This window comes from Pseudorasbora parva, chromosome 7 (genome assembly GCF_024679245.1).
Source record: "Pseudorasbora parva isolate DD20220531a chromosome 7, ASM2467924v1, whole genome shotgun sequence".
NCBI lineage: Eukaryota > Metazoa > Chordata > Actinopteri > Cypriniformes > Gobionidae > Pseudorasbora > Pseudorasbora parva.
Genome location: NC_090178.1, coordinates 38,658,484 through 38,678,946, shown reverse-complemented (window position 1 = coordinate 38,678,946; position 20,463 = coordinate 38,658,484). Strand labels below are relative to the sequence as shown.

Below are 20,463 nucleotides of genomic sequence, written 5' to 3'. Positions count from 1 at the left end.
TGCGGAGTGTTCTCATACAGCCAAGGTAAAAGACCTTGACTAGTGTCCCAAACTAACAGGGGGGAAGGTGGTCATCTGATGTACTCATAACCACACCTTAAGTGACGTGTGATCCAAATTCACAACGTCAGCGGTGACGTGAGTACCAATCACTCTCTTACTTAGTGTCCTTGGGTGGACAAAAGTAAAAATCACTACAATTGTGAAGACACAGCCTTTTCTAGTATTTTTGATAGAAACGGTAGATTCGAGATTGGCCTGTAATTGACTAATTCTTTAGGATCAAGTTGCGTTTTTTTAATAAGTGGTTTAATTATAGCCAACTTAAAAGTTTTCGGTACATATCCTAATGTCAAAGATGAATTAATGATATTATTAAGCAGAGGATCTATGACCTCTGGAAGTATCTCTTTTAATACTTTTAATACTTAGGGTTGTGTTTGTTTTCTTCTAAAAGAGTTGAGAAATAAGCAGATCTAGCAGTTTTTATGGCCTTTCTGTATGCAATCATGCTCTCTTTCCACAAATTGCGAAAAACCTCCAGTTTTGTTTTCTTCCAGCTGCGCTCCATTTTTCTGGCTGCTGTTTTAAGAGTGTGCTCGTTGTACCACGGCGTTGGATTATTTGCTTTAATCTCCTTTAAGCGCTGGGGAGCAACTATGTCTAAAGTGCTAGTAAACAGAGAGTCAATAGTTTCTGTTGCAGCATCAAGTTCCTCTTGGCTATCTGTAATGCAGAGTAATGCCATGATTTTGTACATGCGTTTAACTGCACCTATAATGTTTATGTCCCTGTAAATTATTTCTTTTAAAGTGGACTTAAATAAATTGTTAAAATGTATATATATATATATATATATATATATATATATATATATATATATATATATATATATATATATGTGTGTGTGTGTGTGTGTGTGTGTGTGTGTGTGTGTGTGTGTATACACACACACACATACCCTGGTGAAAAAAAAGTATACTTTATTGTATTTCAAATATTCTCTCAATAGTATATTAGAAATATACTTACAAAAAATGTACCATTTCTAAATATATAAAAAATATATTAGCATCATATTTCACAATACAACTTTTAACACACTTTAAAATAATTGTATTTTAGTATATTTTAGAAAAATATATTTTAGAAAAATATACTTTAAATGAAAGTTCAGTGTACTTTTGTAAAGTGTACTTATTTGAACATTACTTTAAAATATATATATATATATATTTTGTATTTTAAACTTATGCTCAAAATTGTCATTGTTAACAATACACTAAAATCATATTTTAAAAATACATAATAAATATCATTAAGCTGTATAAAAAGTTATAAATACTGTTTAAGGTTATTTATTCATGCTTAACTGTTCAAGCTTAAGCATGAATAAATAAGTGATAATAAATTATTATTATATAAATAAATTTTTATATGGACTAAAAGCCCATTTTAAAATATATGCAGTGTATGCTATAAGCCCTACTTTAGTTGTGATTTAAGTGTAAATATGTTTAATAAGTTTACACTGGCAAAGAAGAATCGTGTTACAATCATAACCTCTCTGTCCTCTCGTCTGCATTGCAGGTAGGTAGTGCCTTATGAAAGCCGTTCAGAACCTGCCGACTAATACCTGAGAGTGCCTCCATCTTCACTTTCTGAGGAGTTCAGACTCTGCCACTTGGGGTAAGGAACTATCCGGCCGCCCCATCAACAAGCAATTTGGTGTAACTGCGTCTAGATCGGCCAGATCTGCTGAAACATATCCTAGGGGCTTAGAATTCAGGAAGGCTTCAATCTCAATCAAAACTGTCCGAAGCACTTCTCCGGACACTGTTTCTGAGGCCGGAGGATTGAAATGAAAACTGATCCTTTGTTTGGCTTACAGTTGTTGTAAATCCGGACTGAGTTGGCTGAAGGTTTCCCAGAGTTCCGTCTCTCCACCTTGGAAGATTGTGCCCTGGTCAGAGTACAGCTCTGCAGGCTGGCCACGTCGACCAATGAACCTTCTTAGTGCCATCAGGAAGGCATCACTGTCCATGTAGGTTAGCACTTCTCTCTGCACAGCACTGTTGGTGAGACACTTGAATAGGAGACCCCATCTCTTTTCTGTCCGGCGTCCTAATTTCACCACCAATGGCCCAAAACAGTCCATTCCTGCTGAATAAAATTCGGCCTCTCAGAATCCACACTCTCCTGCGGAGCTCAGCAAACACTCACTCAGGTCCTGGGTGGTGGAGTCGAGTGTCATAGCTCTTAATAAGTAGCTGAGTGTTCGGATGATGAGAGTCGAGCACGATAGGGTGCAGTGTAGCTGGGTCAAGGTCTTCTACCCGCCTCAGTCGTCCTCCGACTCGGATGAGCTGGTTCTCTGAGTCAAATTCGGGTGCAAGACACAATAAACGACTATTAGAGTGAACTGGCTTTTTAGATTTCAACAACTGGAAATCCTCAGGGAAATTATCCATCTGTATCTTCCTAAGAGCAGCAATTTCAGTTCATTCTGGGCGGCCGCCCCATGCAGCTCCTGTGCAACTGCCTCCACCAAATCCTTCCAGCTGTTGTATTTCTTTCCATCTGAAGTTGATGGCACAGCGGTGGCTATCCCAAAGAAAACTCCTCTTTTAAGTTCAGCTGTATCTTCAGAGTCAGGCAAGCGTGAGGCGGGGCGAGAGGGCCACTCCTCCTGAGGTTGCAATAGGAACTTTGGTCCGTGAAGCCATCTGTTGGGGCCGATAAAGTCTTGCAGTTTCTTGCCCCGAGTCAGGTCATCAGCAGGGTTTCCTTCAGAGTTGATGTATCGCCATTCTGCCCGGTTGGTCAACTCCTGAATCTCCGCTACCCGGGTGCCTACAAAGACCTTGTACCGGCAGGACTCGGAAAGGAGCCAGTGGAGGACAATAGTGGTATCAGACCAGTAGGTGACCTTGTCTATCTTCAGAGTGAGCTCAGTGGTAAGTAACTTTGCCAATTGTGCACCCATCAATGCGGCGCAGAGCTCAAGCCTCGGTATTGATTGCTGTTTTCGTGGGGTCACTTTAGATCGGGCTAGAAGAAAGGCAAGGTGGAGTTCCCCCTGGCTATCCTTCAGATAACAGGTAAGCAACAGCTCCATATGCCTTCTCGGAGGCATCACTGAAAATATGAATCTTGCTGCTTACATCTGAATGATCCATATAGGAAGGGTTATAGCACCTAGGAAGCGTTAGCTGTGGTAGAAATTGAAGCTCCTCTTCCCAGTCAATCCATGCTTGCCGAAGCTCACCAGGGAGTTGTGGATCGCCCCAGTTCCGGTGGTTTACCCAAAGCTGCTGCACAATTACCTTGCCTCGGGTAGTATTTGGCAGAATGACTCCCAGGGGGTCATATTGACTCGCCAGCACCCGGTAGATGCTCCGCATCGTCAAGGCATTGTAGGTGACCGGTCTGTGTTTAAACCCAAGATGATCCAGCTCGCAGTGCCGACTCAGGCCCAAGGTCGACTCTCGTGGGTCAGCTTTGTCTTAAGAGAGCCACAACACCAGCTTAGAGGACCTGGCTTCCGAAGGTAGGCGACTGACACATTACATTACTGGCCCACCGTCGGATGTCAAAAACCACCAAAGGATAAGAGGGCATGTAACTTTTCCACCAACAGGTGCGCCTCATGGACAGAACTCAAACTCTGTAGACAGTTGTCTACATAGAAGCATTTGTCCACTGAGAATCTTACATCCTCGTCAGGGGTACTGTGCAGTGCCACATGTCGCTGAAGGGCGAACGATGCACAGCAGGGGTTACACCAGAGTTTCCGCTAGAAAAAAATGGTGCCGGTCAAAGTGACCGGCAGAGGTTTCGTTTTTCGGACGTTTTGATGATATGCAGGTCAAAAATTCCTGAAAGCAGTTTGTGTAACTTAAAAAAAAAAAGACATAATCAGGCCGTATATGCAACATGTTTATTAGCCTAACTTTCAAATAGACGGAAAAAAACATGAACGTCCGATTGGCGTCAATCAACCAATTTTTTTAACTCATAGGCGTAATTTGCGGGTGGGACAGGTGGGACATGTCCCCACCACTTTTTTATCTTGCTTCACGGATGAACCTAACTAATACAAACAAAACATCTCTGGTTAACTAGAAGAGTATAATTTCATTCGTTTGTAAATAAGAGGCGATCAGGCGCTCGTTGCCGCTGTTATCAGTGCTGCAGATTTCTCTTGCGGCTCGTGCAGTCTCCACACAGACGAGCGCTTTAATCTAACGCTTAACCCAGCTAACACAGTTACGTTGTGAAGACGTAACCGGACCGGACCATATTCGTCGTAGCGACGTACCAAATAACGTTCCAATGACGTAACTTTGTGATTCCCATAATCGTCGTGGCGACGTTATAGTGGGACGTTGCTGGAACGTGACGAGCACGTCCCAACGACCAAACTGGCACGTTGTGAGAACGTAACCTTAAAGGACCATATTCGTCGTAGCGACGTACCTAATAACGTTCCAGTGACGTAACTTTGTGATTCCCATAATCGTCGTGACGACGTTATACTGGTACGTTGCTATAACGTGATGATCACGTCTCAACGACCAAACTGGCATGTTGTGAGGACGTAACCTCAATGGACCATATTAGTCGCAGCGACATACCAGGTAACGTTCCAGCGACGTAACTTTGTGATTCCTGTATTCGTCGTGGCGACGTGATTATATGTCGCTGGAACGTGGCAGGTACGTCCTAACGACCAAAATACCACGTCCACCTTTATTTGAATAATCTCACCTTTAGTCCGGGAAATGAAGATGTGCTTGGTCCATAACCTTGAAATCCACATAGAACTGATACACTCAAACATTGAATTCTCTGCTGTAAAACCTTATTAATACATTTGTTTTGATTTTAGTTAATATATTTAGGGATTATGTACTCGTAGATAATAAAAAACGATACAAACCCCTATTAAATTGTAATAGAAAATGGCTCAAAACCACACTGCATTAATTTAATAATCAGCATTTATTCAGTGTTACTTTGTACAAATATTAAGTCAACATTTAAACAGTGTAAAGTGTCAACAAATTATGAGTACAGAAATGTAACACGTCCATTCATTAATTAAACAAACAACATAAGAAATGTAACCAATTATTAAAATATTTTATTGTCTTATTAGGGAGTAGTTAAGTATTTTCTCACTTATACTTATCAATACTCATATTGGTACTACTCTCAATAATTTAGCACAAAAAAGACATGGAAAAAAAGAGTTATCAGTTTCTTTATTATTACTTTTATTTGCAGAAATGTCCTGCGTGTCCTGTGAGGCACCTGCTACAAATGTCTGGTGGTGATGTGCTTTATTGCTTCACTACCTGTAGCTAAACCTGAACAATGTGACAATTACAAAAGATATATAGTCCTTGAGCTATAGTCCTACGTTCATAAAGAAATATGTAAAAAAACACTACATAGAGTCCTAGCATCTTTTCTGTATTATTGGGCCAAAATATACATCAACAGGTTTTTTTTTTGTTCAAGAAAATGAGCATGATGACTTTCTCAGGAAGAATCTGAGACCCCTCATTCCTGACTGTGTCCCAGCTGTGGAAAAAGCTTCAGACAGTGTTGATGAGGCAGAGGGAGATGGAGAGCTGTGAGAGAAGAGGAAGAGGGTCTTTCTTACCCCACCAGCGGAGGGCAGGGTCTTCTGAGGATAGGATAGGAGGATGGGCTCTATATATTCACTTTGGATCTTTGTAAACTGGAAGCTGAAAAAAAAGCCATACTATTGTAGGTGTATTGCTTTTTGTTAAAAAGGTATAATTTTTTTTTTTTTTACTTACATGTTCTTCCTCCTCTTCATCCTCTTCCTTATCCCGAGCTACACTGTCACATCTTCATCATTTCCTGGCAGCTGAAACAGAGGAGAACCTTATTAATGTTGCTAATCTGTGTTTTTATGCTTTTGAAAGAGTCTCTTTAACTCAACAGTCACCAAGGCTGCATTTATTTGATCAAAAATACAGTACAAACTGTAATATATATTTAAGTGATAATTCACCCAAAAATGTCAATTCTGTCATGAATTCCTCACCTTATGTTGTTCCAAACCTGTAAGACCTTTGTTCATCTTCAGACACAAATGAAAATATTTTTGATGAAATCCAAAAGCTTTCTGACCCCTCCATAGACTGCAACACAAGGCCCAGAAAGGTAGTAAAAACATTGTTAAAATAGTCCATGTGACTCCAGTGGTTCAACCTTAATGTTACGAAGCAACAAGAATACTTTTTGTGTGCAAAAATAACTTAATTCCACAATTTTGATCTAGCCTGTGCCAGTCTCCTTAACGTTGTAATTATTGATGTCTTTACATCCTTTCTGGGCCTTGAAAGTGTTAATTAAATTGCTGTCTGAAGATGAATGAAGGTCTTACAGGTTTGTAACAACATGAGGGAGAGGAGTTGATGACAGGATTTAAAGGTTTGGTAGAACTAACCCTTTAAATTGAAAACAGCTATTTTACATTGTAAAATTATTATTATTCTTATTATTATTATTTTAATATTCCTGTCATTAAAGCTGAATTTTCAACATCAATACACCAGTCTTCAGTGTTACATGATCCTTCAGAAATCATTCTCATATGATGATTTGCTGCTCACAAAAACATTTATGATTATTAGCAGTGTTGACTTTTGTGTAAACCATGGTGCATTTTTCAGGATTCTTTGATGAATAAAATCCTCATATTAGAATGATTTCTGAAGGATCATGTGACACTGAAGACTGGAGTAATGATGCTGAAAATTAAGCTTTGATCACAAGAATAAACTACATTTTATAATATATTCAAATAGAACCCAATTATTTAGAATTTAAATATTATTTCAATATTAGATTTTACTGATTTTTTTTAATCAAGCAAATGCAATCTTGGTGAGCATTAGAGACCTTTTTCAAAGAATTGTACCAAAACCAAACTTTTGAACATTATTGTATGTTTGAGGTTTTACTTACTAGTCACATGGTGATAATGCCAGGGTTAGTTCATCCCAAAATGAAAAATATCCCATGATTTACTCACCCCCAAGCCATCCCTAGGTTCTTCAGGCGAACACAATCAGAGTTATATTTAAAAATGTCCTGGCTAATCCAAGCTTTATAATGGCAGTGAATGCTTCATTTTTGAAGTCCATAAAAGTGCATCTATCCATCATATAATTGCGCCACACAGCTCCGGGGTTTAAAAAAGGTCATCTGAAGCAAAGTGGCATGTTTGTGTGAGAAAAATATCCATATTTAAAACTTTATAGACTAAAATAACTAGCTTCCAGTGGTCAGCAATGCGCGAGTCGACTTGCGCTAAAAAGAATAACCCTTGACGCATGCGTATTGACGAACGCAGAAGTACAGAAATTAGAGCAAAACAAAACATAGCATGGGGGGGGTCACCCTTTTTAGCGCAAGTCGACTTGCGTAGCCTACCGCATATCACCAAGCAAACCAAGCAATATTCACTGCCATTATAAAGCTTGGAAGAGCGGGGACATTTCTTTATATAACTCTGATTGTGTTCGTCTGAAAGAATAATGTCATATAACTTACACATAGGATGGCTTGCAGGTGAGTAAATCCTCACCATTTAAGAGATGTTGTCCGACAGGAGATCTGCTCCAACTCTGCTAACTTTACAGTGCAGGCTGCAGGGCATCAGCATGGAAGCATCAACACTTTATCAGAGCCAAATATATAAATTATACAACGCCAGGTTTATTAAAAGGAAAGAAGCTACAGCAAAGGTTAAATGCAGAAAAGAGAAAGAATGGGTTAAAATATTGTTAAAAATGGACAAGGTTAATCAATCACCTTTTTCAGTTCACCTGTGTTTTCTACTTCTCTTTCAGCAGCTTCCTTCAGAAATGTTGGAAACTTGCTGGGAGCTTCACCTCTGTTGTAGAGGGGTTATTTTGTCCCTTCTGAAAATCACAGAACATTTTATTATATGACAACGTCGTCAGTTAGTCGTCATTTGGTCAGCGTGACATTACTTTATGACAACGTTGTGAGGACGTCGTGGTAAAGTTCCATTTTTAAAATTTTTGGCTAACGTTCCAGAAACGTTGTGGGCACGTCCTCAAAAGACGTCGCTAGTTTATCCCTCAGAGAACGTTGTAAGGACGTCGCGGTAAAGTTCTATTGTTTTAAATTCTTGGCTAACGTTCCAGAAACGTCATGGGCACGTCCTCAAAAGACGTCGCTAGTTTATCCCACAGAGAACGTTGTAAGGACGTCGTGGTAAAGTTCCATTTTTTTAGAATCTTGGCTAACGTTCCAGAAACGTCATGGGCACGTCCTCAAAAGACGTCGCTAGTTTATCCCACAGAGAACGTTGTAAGGACGTCGCGGTAAAGTTCCATTTTTTTTAAATCTTGGCTAAAGTTGCAGAAATGTTGTGGGCACGTCCTCAAAAGACGTCGCGTGTTTATCCCACGGAGAATGTTGTAGCGACGTGGCCCACTGGTCTTCATAACTTTCCAAATTGCATTATTAATTTACAAGTATTATCAAATGTATGCCATTTTGATTTATATGGGACATTTACTTAATTTATCAAATATTCTAAATGAATCCATGTTTGCAAATCGTATTGGCAAAAACAATAAAAAATCTAACAAAAAAAAAAAACACAATTGTCCCACTATCACGTGCGGTGCCGGGAGTGGCATTTTGCATCTGAGCGGGTCATAGAACTTCAAAATGAGTTCTAAATTCATTATTTATTATTCTTGATTTGTATTCATGTAATTCTTGCTGCGTGACTTTGACGTGGTGATGGGTCAAACACTGGAGCGGCGCGGAGTTGCCATGGAAACGGTGCAGCAACACAACAGACAAGCCGCAAAACTTCCTCTGTCGTTGTTGTTCCCTTTCGGGGAACTCGAGCTGCGTCGAAACGCTGTGAGAACGCCTCTGTTTAAATGCGTCGTGAAGCGCCTGTAGAACCATTCCATCGGAAAAAAGATCGATCGTCGGCGTGATGACGTCATCGACCGGAAGCTATAAAACGTCCGTGAAAACAAACAGGAACTAGCTTCTGAGCCTTCAGCAAGCGATCTGTGTGAACCTGTCTGTCTATTTGGTGTTTTTGTCTGTCTATTATACAAGAAAGCAGAGATTTTCCACCCTTTTTGTTAAATATTACATATATTAACAGAAAAAAGAGAAAATAAATAGATAGAAATGGCGAGTGAAAGCAGCAATTTCAGAAAGTGTGTTCCTCCCTGCCCACGCTACATCACGGGCGGGGACACACATCTTCTCTGTGTTGCATGCTTGGGAGCGCAGCATGCCCAGGCAGCCCTCGAGGGGGCTGCTTGCGAGCACTGTGAGCGTATGCCACTGAGAACGCTGCGCTCCCGCCGGGCACTCTTCGAGGAGGGTGCCTCGGCTCGTGTTCCCCGCGGCTCTGGTCCCGCTGCCGCCGAGGCGGAGCGGAGGCTGCAGTCGTGGGGATCACAATTGGATGTTGCAGAGGGGTTAGAGACGGGCGCTGCCTTATCTCTGCCCTCACCTGCTCCATCCAGCGGTTCTTCTCGGGGCATGGAAGCACGCATGGCGGTTTCTTCCCCCCCGAGAGAGCCGCCGGTACTTCATCTGTCCAGCTCTGAGGAGGTGGACGTTGAAAGTATCGATACTGAAGATTCGCCACTTCAGTCCCCTGCTAGTGAGGAGCTAGTTGAGGTTTTGACGCGAGCAGTGGCCAGATTAAACATCGACTGGCCCACTGAAAGATCTGAGGCAGGAAGAAAACGTCATAGTAAGCTAGACGAACGCTTCCTGCCGTCTCGCGCTTCAGAACCTCAGCGACGGGGCCTGCCGTTCTTCCACGATTTGCACACCGAGGTGGCAAGATCGTGGAAGAGACCGGCTTCATATCGTGTCTTCAGCCCGCAGACTTCGGTCTACAGCAACATTTGCGGGCTGAGACAGTATGGTTATGGGGCGATGCCAAAGGTTGAAGAGACGCTTGCGAGCCATCTCTCGCCTTCCTCGGCATCGTCCCTGAAGGCCCCGACTTTACCCACCAGACCTCTAAAAACAACGTCGGCGATGGTGGGTAAAGCGTACTCGGCGGCGGGTCAAGCGGCTGCATGCCTGCACACGATGGCTATCGTGCAGGCATACCAGGCTGACCTGCTAAGGGATTTGGACGGTAGTGATGCTGTGGGGGGTGATATTATCGCTGAATTAAGATCATCAGCCGATCTAGCTCTCCGGGCCACCAAGGAGACGGCCAGATGTGTGGGCCGCTCCATGGCAGCATTGGTGGCTACGGAGAGGCATCTATGGTTAAACCCCACAGACATCAAGGAGAGGGAGAAAGCCTTTCTGCTCGATGCGCCGCTTTCTCCTGGAGGCCTCTTCGGTGACGCAGTTCACACTGTCACCGAGAGGTTCCAGGAGTCGAAAAAGCAAGCTGCGGCGCTCAAGCAGTTCCTCCCTCTCCGGGTCCAGGTCCCTGGGGCTGCTGCTGATACCACCAAGCAGCCCAAGCCGAGTACGAGCTCCTCCTACAGGGCTCAGCAGAAACAGAGCGTCGCTGCCCGAGCTCCCCCTCAGCGTGGGGACGAGGGGCGGCGCTCTCAGACGAGGCCTTCGAGGGGCAGGGCTGATCTGCGGACAGTCCTGATCGCCAAGAAGGCCTCGTCGAAGCGTTCCTGACGCCAGAAGCGTCAGGACGCTGAGGGTGGTTCCCCCCGTAGGGAAACGGTGCTTACCCCTGCCTACGGTACCCGTTTCCCTACGGCACCCTCGGGGGGCCGCGCTGCCAACCCTGCCGCAATGCCGGGGAGCAGTCGGTCTCCGCGGGCCACCCGAGGGTGGTCCGCACCCCCTTCGGGGGGTCCCCGAGCAGTCAAGTCAGTTGTTCCCTGCCGGTCCGCCGCTTCAGGGCACTGTGCTTGTTGCTCAAAGTACACCAGAGGCCAGCCTCGAGAGGCTGGTTCCCTTAGTAGATTTTCTAGACGAGTGGAAACGTCTACCAAATATATCTCGTTGGGTCCTGCAGATAATAGAAAAGGGGTACGCCATTCAATTCAGAAGTCGGCCACCTCCTTTCTGCGGTGTCCTGCCTACAGAGGTGGGCCCGGAGCAGGCTCTGGTAATGGCACAGGAAGTAGAGACACTCCTGCAAAAAGGGGCTATAGAGAGGGTTCCCCCTCCCAGCAGGGAGTCTGGCTTTTACAGCCGTTACTTCATCGTGCCGAAGAAGGATGGGGGCTTACGCCCGATATTAGATCTGCGGCTATTGAATCGCTCGGTGGCCAAGCTAAAATTCAAGATGCTTACACTCAGACAGATTGTAGCGCAGGTCAAATCGGAGGATTGGTTTGTCACCATAGACCTCAAAGATGCGTATTTTCATGTCTCCATCCTTCCACATCACAGGAAGTTCCTGAGGTTTGCCTTCGGGGGAGAGGCATACCAATATCGTGTACTTCCCTTCGGTCTAGCACTGTCACCCCGCACGTTCACCAAGTGTGTGGATGCAGCTCTGGCGCCGCTGCGTCTACAGGGCATCCGCATACTGAACTATATCGACGACTGGCTGATTCTAGCGAATACAGAGCAGATGGCGGTTCAGCATCGAGATGCTGTTCTCGCCCATATGTCGAAGCTGGGGTTGAGGCTGAACGCCAAGAAGAGTGTGCTTTCTCCGGCTCAGAGAACCACTTTTCTGGGTGTGAACTGGGACTCGGTAATTATGCGGGCGCAATTATCGCCAACACGCATAGCATCGATCCTGGCAGCCGCCAAAGAACAGAAGCTGGGCCGAGCCGTCACTGTGAAACAGTTCCAGAAACTGTTAGGTCTCATGGCAGCAGCGTCCAACGTGATACCTTTTGGCCTACTGTACATGAGGCCACTGCAGTGGTGGCTCAAGACAAAAGGGTTCTCCCCGAGGGGAAATCCGCTCCGCACGATCAAAGTCACGCGGCGATGCCTACGTGCTCTGGTCATGTGGAAAAACCCGGGGTTTTTATCTCAGGGTCCCGTGTTGGGGGCTCATGTTCGTCGCGTAACGCTAACGACAGACACCTCTCTCACGGGCTGGGGGGCGACCATGAGTGGTCGCTCGTCCCAGGGTCTATGGCAGGAGCATCAGCGGCACTGGCACATAAATCGGCTAGAGATGCTCGCAGTGTTTCTTGCATTGAAACAGTTCCTGCCCGACCTCAGGGGCCACCATGTACTAGTCAGAACAGACAACACGTCCGTGGTGGCCTACATAAACCACCAGGGGGGTCTGAAGTCTCGTCCGTTGGACAAATTGGCACATCGGATCCTCCTGTGGGCCCAAGGGAAATTGCTGTCAGTCAGGGCAGTATATATCCCGGGGGCCCTGAATCAGGAAGCAGACAGCCTGTCGAGACAGGGGCCGAGGCCCGGGGAATGGAGACTCCACCCAGAGGTGGTGGAGCTCCTTTGGAAGGTTTATGGGAAGGCAGAGATAGACCTGTTCGCTTCGGCGGAGAATTCTCACTGCCCGCAGTGGTTTTCTCTGACCCATCCGGCCCCGCTGGGGCTGGATGCCATGGTACAGGAGTGGCCGAGGCTGCCTCTGTACGCCTTCCCCCCGATTGTCCTGCTTCCAGGAGTTCTGGAGAGGGTACGCCGGGACGGGGCCCAGGTACTTCTAGTGGCTCCGAACTGGCCGACCCGAGTATGGTTTTCGGACCTGATATCTCTCCTGGAAGGCTCTCCGATGGAGATTCCGACCAGGAGGGATCTACTCTCTCAGGCGGGCGGGAGATTCCTGCACCCACGCCCAGAGATGTGGAAACTGTGGGCCTGGCCTCTGAGGGGGCTAGGCTCATAGAGGAGGGTCTCTCGGCCGAGGTCGTAGAGACCATCCTACACTCCAGAGCTCCGTCCACAAGGAAGCTGTACGCTTTGAAATGGAGACTTTTCTCAGCATGGTGCAGAGAACGCCAGTGGGATCCAGTTAACTGCCCGGTTGGTACAGTGCTGGAGTTCCTGCAGGAGAGGTTCTCTGCAGGGTTGACCCCCTCCACACTTAAGGTGTACGTGGCGGCCTTGGGTGCTGTCCACGTCCCTTGCAGTGGAGTGTCTTTGGGAAGACACCCTCTAATTACACGCTTCCTTCGTGGCACATTAAGGTTGAGGCCAGTTATGCACTCGAGGGTCCCGGCATGGGACTTGGCCATTGTTCTGAGGGGCTTGTCCGGACCTCCGTTCGAACCTCTGGAGGAGGTTTCGGATAAGTTCCTCACCCTAAAAACCATCTTCCTTTTGGCCATATCATCTCTTAAAAGGATAGGAGATATTCAGTCTCTGTCGGTAGAGCCCTCATGTCTAGAGTTTGCGCCAGGGATGGTGAAAGCATTTCTGCATCCCAGGCCGGGTTATGTCCCCAAGGTTCCTACGAGCCCGCGGGGCCCCATCACTCTACAAGCCTTCTGTCCTCCTCCATTTATGACGTCAGACCAGGAAAGATTAAATCTGCTGTGTCCTGTGAGGGCACTGGATACTTATGTCCACAGAGCTGCCCTGTGGAGGAAAACTGAACAATTGTTTGTTTGCTTTGGACCCCCTAAGAAGGGGGCCCCAGTATCCAAGCAGAGGATGAGCAAGTGGGTGGTCGAGGCCATCTCACTTGCTTATGAAGCTACCGGGCAGCCATCTCCACTGGCTGTCCGGGCGCACTCAACCAGGGGTATGGCTGCTTCTAAAGCACTTTTGTCGGGGGCTTCCCTCCATGATATCTGTAACGCGGCCGGTTGGTCGTCTCCTTCTACCTTCGTCAGGTTCTACGAACTAGACCTGGCATCTACAGTAGGGGCACAGGTACTCTCGTAACCGTGTGCGCTTCGGCTTCACACATACGAGACACTTGGTCCTATGGCGATGTGGGTATAAGCGTTCTCACAGCGTTTCGACGCAGCTCGAGTTCCCCGAAAGGGAACGTCTCAGGTTACGTATGTAACCCTAGTTCCCTGAGGGAACGAGACGCTGCGTCGCTTTGCCATACTCCCGGCGTGTCCGTGATCACTTACTTCAGGCTTTATCAGAAGTTAGTTCCTGTTTGTTTTCACGGACGTTTTATAGCTTCCGGTCGATGACGTCATCACGCCGACGATCGATCTTTTTTCCGATGGAATGGTTCTACAGGCGCTTCACGACGCATTTAAACAGAGGCGTTCTCACAGCGTTTCGACGCAGCGTCTCGTTCCCTCAGGGAACTAGGGTTACATACGTAACCTGAGACGTTTTCACTATAATTTCAGGTGAGTTGTCTTTAAAGTAACACAAATAATACACACAACTGTTACTGACATTTTCCTGACATTTTTTATGTGTCATTGACACGCTTCTGTTCTGTTGAATATTTACTTTATAGAAATGTAGAGTCTTTGGAAAAAAGTCCGTATAGCACATCAACCGTTTTCCGAACAGTAAGTTAAGTTAACGAGGCTAACGTTAACTCTATAAAGTTAATCTCTTGTTTAGGCTTTGAGTCACATGTGTAAATGATAGTTTTATCAAGTTTTTTTTTTCTTCTGGGAATTGAATGGGTCATTGAAGGTGGCTAATTAATTCAACTAACGTTAACGTTATGTGTTTGTTGTTAATCGACGAAGCCACTTACATTAACTTAATATTAACACGGAGCGCGAAAAAAACGTGTTAACATATAATAAAATGTTCTGTGATTTTCAGAAGGGACAAAATAACCCCTCTACAACAGAGGTGAAGCTCCCAGCAAGTTTCCAACATTTCTGAAGGAAGCTGCTGAAAGAGAAGTAGAAAACACAGGTGAACTGAAAAAGGTGATTGATTAACCTTGTCCATTTTTAACAATATTTTAACCCATTCTTTCTCTTTTCTGCATTTAACCTTTGCTGTAGCTTCTTTCCTTTTAATAAACCTGGCGTTGTATAATTTATATATTTGGCTCTGATAAAGTGTTGATGCTTCCATGCTGATGCCCTGCAGCCTGCACTGTAAAGTTAGCAGAGTTGGAGCAGATCTCCTGTCGGACAACATCTCTTAAATGGTGAGGATTTACTCACCTGCAAGCCATCCTATGTGTAAGTTATATGACATTATTCTTTCAGACGAACACAATCAGAGTTATATAAAGAAATGTCCCCGCTCTTCCAAGCTTTATAATGGCAGTGAATATTGCTTGGTTTGCTTGGTGATATGCGGTAGGCTACGCAAGTCGACTTGCGCTAAAAAGGGTGACCCCCCCCATGCTATGTTTTGTTTTGCTCTAATTTCTGTACTTCTGCGTTCGTCAATACGCATGCGTCAAGGGTTATTCTTTTTAGCGCAAGTCGACTCGCGCATTGCTGACCACTGGAAGCTAGTTATTTTAGTCTATAAAGTTTTAAATATGGATATTTTTCTCACACAAACATGCCACTTTGCTTCAGATGACCTTTTTTAAACCCCGGAGCTGTGTGGCGCAATTATATGATGGATAGATGCACTTTTATGGACTTCAAAAATGAAGCATTCACTGCCATTATAAAGCTTGGATTAGCCAGGACATTTTTAAATATAACTCTGATTGTGTTCGCCTGAAGAACTTAGGGATGGCTTGGGGGTGAGTAAATCATGGGATATTTTTCATTTTGGGATGAACTAACCCTGGCATTATCACCATGTGACTAGTAAGTAAAACCTCAAACATACAATAATGTTCAAAAGTTTGGTTTTGGTACAATTCTTTGAAAAAGGTCTCTAATGCTCACCAAGATTGCATTTGCTTGATTAAAAAAAATCAGTAAAATCTAATATTGAAATAATATTTAAATTCTAAATAATTGGGTTCTATTTGAATATATTATAAAATGTAGTTTATTCTTGTGATCAAAGCTTAATTTTCAGCATCATTACTCCAGTCTTCAGTGTCACATGATCCTTCAGAAATCATTCTAATATGAGGATTTTATTCATCAAAGAATCCTGAAAAATGCACCATGGTTTACACAAAAGTCAACACTGCTAATAATCATAAATGTTTTTGTGAGCAGCAAATCATCATATGAGAATGATTTCTGAAGGATCATGTAACACTGAAGACTGGTGTATTGATGTTGAAAATTCAGCTTTAATGACAGGAATATTAAAATAATAATAATAAGAATAATAATAATTTTACAATGTAAAATAGCTGTTTTCAATTTAAAGGGTTAGTTCTACCAAACCTTTAAATCCTGTCATCAACTCCTCTCCCTCATGTTGTTACAAACCTGTAAGACCTTCATTCATCTTCAGACAGCAATTTAATTAACACTTTCAAGGCCCAGAAAGGATGTAAAGACATCAATAATTACAACGTTAAGGAGACTGGCACAGGCTAGATCAAAATTGTGGAATTAAGTTATTTTTGCACACAAAAAGTATTCTTGTTGCTTCGTAACATTAAGGTTGAACCACTGGAGTCACATGGACTATTTTAACAATGTTTTTACTACCTTTCTGGGCCTTGTGTTGCAGTCTATGGAGGGGTCAGAAAGCTTTTGGATTTCATCAAAAATATTTTCATTTGTGTCTGAAGATGAACAAAGGTCTTACAGGTTTGGAACAACATAAGGTGAGGAATTCATGACAGAATTGACATTTTTGGGTGAATTATCACTTAAATATATATTACAGTTTGTACTGTATCAAATAAATGCAGCCTTGGTGACTGTTGAGTAAAAGAGACTCTTTCAAAAGCATAAAAACACAGATTAGCAACATTAATAAGGTTCTCCTCTGTTTCAGCTGCCAGAAAATGATGAAGATGTGACAGTGTAGCTCGGGATAAGGAAGAGGATGAAGAGGAGGAAGAACATGTAAGTAAAAAAAAAAAAAATTATACCTTTTTAACAAAAAGCAATACACCTACAATAGTATGGCTTTTTTTTCAGCTTCCAGTTTACAAAGATCCAAAGTGAATATATAGAGCCCATCCTCCTATCCTATCCTCAGAAGACCCTGCCCTCCGCTGGTGGGGTAAGAAAGACCCTCTTCCTCTTCTCTCACAGCTCTCCATCTCCCTCTGCCTCATCAACACTGTCTGAAGCTTTTTCCACAGCTGGGACACAGTCAGGAATGAGGGGTCTCAGATTCTTCCTGAGAAAGTCATCATGCTCATTTTCTTGAACAAAAAAAAAACCTGTTGATGTATATTTTGGCCCAATAATACAGAAAAGATGCTAGGACTCTATGTAGTGTTTTTTTACATATTTCTTTATGAACGTAGGACTATAGCTCAAGGACTATATATCTTTTGTAATTGTCACATTGTTCAGGTTTAGCTACAGGTAGTGAAGCAATAAAGCACATCACCACCAGACATTTGTAGCAGGTGCCTCACAGGACACGCAGGACATTTCTGCAAATAAAAGTAATAATAAAGAAACTGATAACTCTTTTTTTCCATGTCTTTTTTGTGCTAAATTATTGAGAGTAGTACCAATATGAGTATTGATAAGTATAAGTGAGAAAATACTTAACTACTCCCTAATAAGACAATAAAATATTTTAATAATTGGTTACATTTCTTATGTTGTTTGTTTAATTAATGAATGGACGTGTTACATTTCTGTACTCATAATTTGTTGACACTTTACACTGTTTAAATGTTGACTTAATATTTGTACAAAGTAACACTGAATAAATGCTGATTATTAAATTAATGCAGTGTGGTTTTGAGCCATTTTCTATTACAATTTAATAGGGGTTTGTATCGTTTTTTATTATCTACGAGTACATAATCCCTAAATATATTAACTAAAATCAAAACAAATGTATTAATAAGGTTTTACAGCAGAGAATTCAATGTTTGAGTGTATCAGTTCTATGTGGATTTCAAGGTTATGGACCAAGCACATCTTCATTTCCCGGACTAAAGGTGAGATTATTCAAATAAAGGTGGACGTGGTATTTTGGTCGTTAGGACGTACCTGCCACGTTCCAGCGACATATCATAATAACGTCGCCACGACGAATACAGGAATCACAAAGTTACGTCGCTGGAACGTTACCTGGTATGTCGCTGCGACTAATATGGTCCATTGAGGTTACGTCCTCACAACATGCCAGTTTGGTCGTTGAGACGTGATCATCACGTTATAGCAACGTACCAGTATAACGTCGTCACGACGATTATGGGAATCACAAAGTTACGTCACTGGAACGTTATTAGGTACGTCGCTACGACGAATATGGTCCTTTAAGGTTACGTTCTCACAACGTGCCAGTTTGGTCGTTGGGACGTGCTCGTCACGTTCCAGCAACGTCCCACTATAACGTCGCCACGACGATTATGGGAATCACAAAGTTACGTCATTGGAACGTTATTTGGTACGTCGCTACGACGAATATGGTCCGGTCCGGTTACGTCTTCACAACGTAACTGTGTTAGCTGGGTAAGCACTACAAGATGTTTTTGAATGCATTAGAGAAAACGACAAACGAATTACTTACTCAAAATTACGTGTGTGAATAAGTGCTACCTGTTTAAAATGTGCTTGCACCCGATCAGATTCAGTAGAAGGTAAAAAAAAAAAAAAAAATTCCCTTAAACTTTAACATCCCGCTCATGCCAATCGCCGTGATCATCTGTATCAAGCTGGTTGTTTACCGTGAGTTCTGAACACTGCACTATGTGCTTATTTAAATCTTTTCGTTTCTACACATATTAGGCTACATATTCCTCATGTCTGAGGCAAGCCTGCCGAGTTTCAGTTTATTTGAGACGCGCTTCAGTTAATGAGCAATGAAAGCGATGGCTTCCGCGACCTAGTCTACTTATTTATATCTTATTTATTAAATACATGCAATTAACCGAAGAAACCTTTATTAAAATTAAGAGACAATTTGTACAAAACGAAAGAAAGGCTTTTTACAAAACAAAACTTAATATTAAACTAAATATAACCACCAAAATAATTTCTGACCCACTTGCATCTTTGCACTTATAGCCTATCAGATGAAATCTAAAAATAATATTATGATATTTAAACATAAATATGAAGAAAAAAAACATTGTTTAATGGCTACAACAAGTAGCCTATAGTAAGCTACAGATTTATGTCATGTCTGAGCTGGATTTGAACGAACATCATTTTACCGATGGGTTCATGAGCGCGCGCCTGCGGATTATTGAGCTGATCACACCGGCTCCGCTCCGCTAATTAGTCATTACAGGCTCGTTCTCGATACTTACACGGGCAGGGCCGGTCTCTTGGGTGCGTGGGCTCGGGTAGGGTTGGTCTTTATTTTTTTTTGAGCCGATCTACGCTCTAGTTCTGGCGAAAAATGTAGTGCTGTGCCTGCCCGTTGTCATAAATTGTTCTCGTGATGGAGCGGTAGTGGAGCGCTCTCGGAGCGAGTAAAAACCACAACGCTCCGACTTTTAAAAAAAATCGCTCCTCACTCCATTCAAAATCTCGCCGCTCCGCTCCGCTCACATAGCCTACTCTGCTTCGCAGGCTGTGGAGAATTGCAATCCTCCATAGCCACGGAGCACTGTCATGACAGCGAGGGCATCACGTCGCAGGCTTACGGTATCGATAAGAGGCAGTTTTAATCTGACAATTTGACCGAAAAGATTTCATTTTGTCGGACATTTAATTTTTTCCCCGGCCAATGTCCGGTAATTACCGGAAAACGGAAACCCAGGGTTACACGTAGTCCCGAAGAGAAGGACTTGCCACTCATAAGTATCTGGAGGTTCATCTCGACGCAGGTCACGCCATAGGAAACGTAGGAGTGGTCTGTCCTCAGGCAGTAGCAGGACTTGATGGAACATCCCACCTATATACCCACTTATGGCCAAACAATGCTCCGTTGAACCGCGGGAGGACACCCAAAAGAGAGGGGCTTAGGACTGGACCAGGTAATAAGGAGTCGCTAAGGTTCAGCCCCTCGTACTCGAAGGAACAGTTGAACACTAGGCGTTTTTTTCCATTGTGAGCGAGCAAATCATGTAGTATATACCATTTCTCTCCTGAGGCTCCCTCTCCTTCATTCTGCAGCTTGATGCCAGCTAGGCATGTGCCGATATCAGTTTTTCATGTTGCGATAAATTGCTGAAGTTTTATCACGGTATGCGATGTATTATCACGATATTGAAATAAGTTGCAAAAAAAAGTTGTCATAGCATAACAGCTTTAAGAACTATTTTTGTAATAACATAACTGGATGTTTAATACAATAGTGCACCAAAAAATATATACAGCTCTGGAAAAAAAATTAAGAGACCACTTAACATTGAGAAACAATGAGAAATCAATGTTAAGGGGTCTCTTGATTTTTTTCAGAGCTGTAAAAGTACAATTTTCAAACTGATTAAAGTGCAAAAAGAATTAGGCTATAAAGAACAACAGGTAGGCTAACAAATAAGGTCTCATTATTTAATGCATTAACTAAGATTGAGCAATAGCTACA

General features: G+C 43.3%; 1 long non-coding RNA gene across 3 annotated transcripts; it reads left to right on the top strand.

Annotated features, from left to right (window-relative positions):
- Positions 1–14,377: 14,377 nt before the first annotated feature.
- Positions 14,378–18,447, top strand: LOC137083872 (uncharacterized). Of its 3 annotated transcripts, XR_010906634.1 has the most exons (5): positions 14,378–14,468; positions 14,734–14,843; positions 16,522–16,618; positions 16,792–16,862; positions 16,938–18,447. It is a non-coding gene; the product is annotated as an uncharacterized lncRNA (long non-coding RNA). The 3 variants fall into 3 exon arrangements; XR_010906632.1 differs by lacking the exon at positions 16,522–16,618; XR_010906633.1 differs by lacking the exon at positions 16,522–16,618 and having other exon boundaries at positions 14,734–15,104.
- Positions 18,448–20,463: the final 2,016 nt, after the last annotated feature.